The sequence below is a fragment of the Sminthopsis crassicaudata genome, chromosome 5 (assembly GCF_048593235.1).
Source record: "Sminthopsis crassicaudata isolate SCR6 chromosome 5, ASM4859323v1, whole genome shotgun sequence".
Classification (NCBI taxonomy): Eukaryota; Metazoa; Chordata; class Mammalia; order Dasyuromorphia; family Dasyuridae; genus Sminthopsis; species Sminthopsis crassicaudata.
In genome coordinates this window covers 2990674-2996833 of record NC_133621.1, presented here as the reverse complement: position 1 = coordinate 2996833, position 6160 = coordinate 2990674, and the positions used below count along the sequence as shown (strand labels likewise).

The 6160-nt window shown below is 40.4% G+C and overlaps 1 non-coding gene across 1 annotated transcript; it reads left to right on the top strand.

Annotated features, from left to right (window-relative positions):
- Positions 1-566: 566 nt before the first annotated feature.
- Positions 567-668, top strand: LOC141545255 (small nucleolar RNA SNORA17). The gene has a single exon (XR_012482941.1). It is a non-coding gene; the product is annotated as a small nucleolar RNA SNORA17 (small nucleolar RNA).
- Positions 669-6160: the final 5492 nt, after the last annotated feature.

Sequence of the window (6160 nt, the reverse complement as noted above, 5' to 3'; positions counted from 1 at the left end):
TTTCAACATCTGATTGTTCTAGTCAAGTTTGATATAAAACAAGGAGAGAGAATTGTTTGGCCAAGATCATGGAGAATGTCTGGTACAAGGCCCAAATAGAAGAGGATTTCCTCCATACAGGGAGCAGGGTTTTCTGATATTCCCATTAGCTGATAGCATGATGAGTCACCACAGCACACTCTGGAACATTATAAAACCCTCGAATGGTGTCCTCATATTGCTCAAGATTTTGGCCTAAAAACCCCAAACAACAGATAATCAAAAATAAAATCCATAAAACCAAAACACAACTGGATGAATAAATAATGCTTGTTGTCCAGATTATGATATATAATTAGTGAAAATCCATTGAAATGGTTCCTCAGTACATATATTGAAAGGAGATACCAACCACCATCTGAGTTTAGAATTGAAAAGGAAGAAGAAAATGGTGTGATTGTTTTTCAGGTCAGAACTTTGAAAGAGCTCAAGCTTCTCCTAGAAACAAAGGTCCATTTTTTTCCTAACAAAAATGTAACTGTTGCCTGCCTCACTTTTCTTAACTATAAAATGAAGATAACAGTAGCCTCTCCCTTGGAGGGTTAGAGACATTAGGTGGTGCAGTGAATAGAGTTCAGGTCTGAGGTCAGGAGAACTCGTCTTCCTGAATTCAAATCTGGCCTCAAACCTTTACTAGCTGTGTGACCTTGAATGAGTTACTTAACCCTGTTTATCCTCAATTCATCATCTGTAAAACAAGCTGCAGATGCAACTGGCAAACCCCTCCAGTGTCTTTGAAAACCCCAGATGGAGTCATAAAAAAATCAGACATGATTGAAAGTCAAAAACCTCCTACGGTTGTTGTGAGGATCAAAAATATTATATGCAAAGCCTTTTTGAAACCTTAAAGTTTACTATTATTATTGTTGTAATTATCCAAGACATACAATTATTTCAAAATTGTTCAAAATGAGAACAAGGGCCATTCCCCAATAGATAAATGATTGAAGATATAAGCAGACAATTTTTAAGGAGAAAATTCAAGCTATCAGCAATCATATAAAATGGTCCACATCTAATAACAGGTATGAAAATTAAAACAAGCCTGAAATTCTATCCTTGGGATTGACAAAATTGGCCAAAAAAAGAAAATGCCAATTGTTGGAAGGGCTGTGGGATGATGGGAACACCAATGCGCTATTGGGAGAGCTGGGAATTAGATCTACCATTCTGGAAAGCAATCGGGAATTACATTCAAGAAGTTGCTAAATTGTGTATGTGTGTGCCCACCTAACTCGGCAACTCCACTGTGTTAAGTATAAACTTTAAAGAAAGAAAAGAGCTGAAAAAAGACATAGGCATAATCAGAGTTATGGCAGCATTATTATTTTTTTCTAGTAAAGAATTGAAAGCATCAATTTGGAAGAGTCTGAACATATTATGGTGCATGAATGTTATGGAATATGCTTGATCTATAGGAAAAGACAAAAAAAAACACAAACCAAAACTACGTGAAGCCTCATACAGAATGCTGTAGAGTGAGGCGAACAAGACCAGGAGAACTACAACAATCCAAAGAAAAGCACTGAAAAGGTGGACAATGCTCCCCAGTTCTGGCAGCAGAGGATTCGAGCTGATGAAACTGCTTATTTCTTGGCAGAGTCATGAGAGAGAAATGCTCAGAGTAAATGGCCCATTTTCAGATGTGACCAATATGTGGATTTGTTTTGTTTAACCAGAATGGGAAGGTTTGCGTTTTTTGTCTTAATTGGGACAGGATCGTTGAGGAAAGAAGGGTGATAGTTCTGCGAAAACCCAAACAAGAAAAGAAGAAAAATAGAAAGCAGCATTTTAAAAACACACAGAAGAGAGCAGATGGAAATGCAAAGGGAGACAGACAGGAAATTTACATATGGAATTTGTTATATACTTAAAAAAGCAAGCTCTTTTTGGCAAAGATTCCCGATTTCCTATAAAGTTCCCCTTTGCTGATCACAAACAGGAGTTCATGCTTCTTGGTATATGTTAAGTTCAGAATAATGAAAACTAAAAATGCAGCGAGGGCTCAATGATGGCCAATCTGTTGAGGCCATAGAATCCATACAATGTCCAGCGAACAGGAGAGGCCTCCCTTGGAGGTTTCATGGGAGGCCCCTGACCAATGCCCAGCACAGCAAGAACATATGAATGGACATATCTCCACATCAATGGAGCCCAGAGCCACAAAATATCCTTGGCTTTTACTGGAAATTGTCTCCTTCCCTCTTTCTCATTCTGAATGAGGAGAGGGATTTCCAGACTCCTTTCCCTGAGGTTTTGCATTGTCCATTTTCTCTGCCTTGGCCTGCCCTCTTGGCTATACCTAGGTAGCTCTGGCCATACCCATTCTCTCCAACCATTTCCTGGCCATCTCCTCCCAAAGCCAGTCCTGCTCCCCTCAAATCCTCTGCCTCTGAAACAGTTATGAACCCAATGTGGGTCATTTTAATTGACTGCCACACGGTCCGGCTCAGCAGCCAAACACAATTCCCGGCACAAAAGGATGCATTTCACAATGGTTTTCATTCCTCCATCCTTTCAGCATTCTATAAAATAATGTTTATGCAAAAGTCACAGGAGGCTCTTTCTGGAGCGCCACCGACCTAGTAAGGAGGGAAACTGCAGTGGAAAGCCCTCGAGGGACGTCTGGCCAGGATCTCCATTCCCCCTCCTCTTTTCCCCCTGATCATGCAGAACACAGGAAACCGGCAGCTTAACTCTAAGCCAACATTTTTTGAAATTTCTAACTTAATATAACATTGAGTGACCAGGATAAGTGGAACCAATTCAGCTTTGATCCTTAAATATGTTGCTTTGAAGATAGAAAGGGAAAAGAGGGATACCTCCTTCAGGCTAGGAAAATTCACCATTGCTCAGGATGGAGGCTTGCAGATAGGGTCAAAACAATTTGAAAACTTCAGAACTTTTCTTCACTGCAACTTTTACTGCTCCTCTGGATTACTGCCACATTCGTGCCCCTGGGCTTGACAGTCTCATTTGGGTAGTTTTCTTCTTAGTGGGAGCAGTGGAACGGACACCGGAGTCCTGTCAGGAGATCTTTTTAATGCTCCAGCACTGTTAACCGTGTGCAATAATTGGACTGACCTCTTCATGGATTTATTGATTGATTGACTGATTCATTCATTCTACAAATGTTGAGTACATACTAGAGGCAATTCAAAGCTGTACTTGGGGCAGACAAACTTGAGTTTGAATTCTGCCTGAAATATTTGCTGTGTATTGTTGTGTGGTTCTAGGGTAATCACCGTATCCCTCTCTGGTTGAATTTCTTCAAGTGTAAACGAGCCTGATAATGACTTTTGTCTTCTAGGATTATTGGGAGAATCAAATGACTTAAAATATGTAAATATTTTCCTTTGCAAATTTAAAGTTCATTGGGAACACCTGTTTTGTGGGGTTTGTGGTTCAGGGCCCCACAATTCAGAAGGATGTTCACAAGAACTTTCCAAGGAGGGGAAGGGGGAGAACTCCCCTGAATGACCCAAGGCCAGGGATGATCTTGGGAAAGTGGGAAACAACCCCCATCTCCTAAGCACAGACGAGTCCCTGCCCCACACCTACCAGCGGTGTCTTTTTGGGCATCTTCATTGTCCTTTCTGGACCCCAGTTTCCTCATCTGTAATAGAAGGGGATTGGGTGAAGTGTTTCTCTTTTATAAGCCTGTTACTTAGGAGAATCAATGTCTAACTCATTATATTTGCCATTTAAAAAATAATGATGTGCTGACTGGACAAGAAGGGTCTCCTAGATGTGTGGTGCCAGGCTCTGTGTGTACCTTCTTTGAAAGTGTTTCAGCTGGCAGAGAAACATAAGCTGATTGGTTGGGCAGTGAGATGGACCATAAGGGGACCTGGATCTGAATTTGAAAGCCCTGACTCTGCCACTCATTCCCTAGATAACTCAGAGAGCAGGGCGGAAACCCAGGCTTGCCCATTATGTTCACTGGTAAAACAAAGGAAGAGAAGGAATCATTCTGGGTGTCCAAATCCAGCTCTCTACCTTTTGAGCCTTATTTCATACAGGAGGAAATTGAAGCTCAAGGAAGGAAGCCAGTGACCTGATCAAGATCATTCTGCTGTCAAGCAGAATACCCTTTCAGGACCCTTTCCCTGGTGCCTGTTGCTTCCTATTGTGTGTAGACCAGAGCTCCTCCAGGGAACAACAATAATGAACACACTGGCTGGCTAGAACAAGGCCCCAGCTGGGATATAGGAAGGGGGGTGATGGCAGAAAGGATAAAGATTGTGATCCTGATGCAACACTTTAATACCTGTATGACTCAATTTCCTTATCTGTAAAATAAAGCTACTCATAGTACCTAACTCCCAAGTTGTGAGGATCAAATGAGATTCAATTGGCCAAGCAAATTCTGTCAAGCCTGGCCTATAGTAAGCACTATTTAAGTGTTAACTACTGTTTTAAAGAAAATTCTTCTGTTAGGATGCAGACTTGACACAGTGTGGTCCTATAAAGAATCTAAAGAAAACATTAGAGGGAAATAATGTAAGAGCAGGGTGGAGTCAAGCTAAGGAAGCCTAGATAGTGCTCAAACAAAAATCATTTTCCCCATCCCATACAGATGGCCTGGATCGCAGAGTCAGCTGAGGGGATATAAAGGTCAATAGGGAAATGATCAGAGAAGGATGTGTGAAGAGGAAGGTGATCTCTGACTCTTAACTGATGAAATTCCTCTTTCCCAAGAAGGATTCAGGATCCTCCCTCTGAAACACAGAGGAATCTCAAAGATCTCCTAATTCAACCCTCCCACTTCATACATGGAGACACCAAGACCTGGGGATATGAACCGAAATACTCCAAATCTACTCACTAGTAAGTTTCAGAAGTAAGCCTTGAACTCAGCACCTCTGAATTCAGTCAATGCTTGAGTTTATGTCCTGTTGCCTTTAGCCCAAAGTCAATGGAGGCTGCATTGTGGGCATCATTGATTCAAGGAGAAAAGGAGCCTCAGACATTACCTAGTCCAACTCTATTTTGCAGATGGAGAAGTGAGGCTGATAAATGTCCAAGATTACAATCAGTTAATAATAATAACTGCTCACTCCGAGAGATATTAAAACATGCAGAATGCTTATTGACATTATTTGATTTGCCCCTTCCTATATACTCTTTGTGGTGGGGCTATTTCAACTATTTCCCTTCGGTCCAATTCCAGCATTCTTTCTGAAGTTCAACTTAGTCTGTTTTCTGTATCCTTTGGATGGAAAGATCTCAAAGTCATGAAATGATTCCAGAAGTGTTGGAATGGCAGGCTTTGCTGGCAGATGGGAGCTGGTTCAGACTTCAGGGGGATTCAGTTCTCCCATTGCATCTCTAACATCCCCAAGAAGGGATCATCTGCCATCGCTCCAGCACCTACAGTGTTACCAGAGTTTTACTATGGAGAAAACAGTTGTAGGGCAAGCTAGAAGGATTCCTCTAAGTTTAAATGAGTCACCTCTCATCTTTGGACCTCAATTTTCTCATTTAAAGGACCAGCAAGAGAATATTCAGCACAGTGCCTAGCACACCGTAAGCATTTAATAAGTGCTTTTAAAATACAATTTTTAGAAACATTTTTATTTATTTAAAGTTTTAAGTTCTAAATTCTATCTTTCTTCCCTCCCCTCATCCCTTCCTGAGATGGTTGGCAACCAGATATAGGTTATACTTGAATAATTATGTAAAACATTTCCATGTTAGTCATTTTGTTCAAGAAGACTCAAATAAAAGAAAAAAAGGGAGAAATAGCATGCTTTACTCTGTATTCAGTCAATATCTAGAGAAGGATAGTATCATGAGTCCTTTGGAATTTTGTCTTTGATTATTGTGTACCTGAGATTAGTTAAATCATTCACAGTTCTTCAAGGAACAATATTGCTGCTACTTTTTATAATGTTTTCTTGTTCCTGGTCATTTCAATGTGCATCAGCTCACTTAAGTCTTTCCAAGTTTGTTTGTTTTTTTTCTTTTTTTCTGAAACCATCCTGCTTGCTTCTTATAACACAATGAGATTCAATTACTGGATCAAAGGGTATGCAAAGTTTTATAATCCTTTGGGCATAATTCCAAATTGCTGCCTAAAATAGTTGAAGCAATTCACAACTCCACTAGATTGCATTAT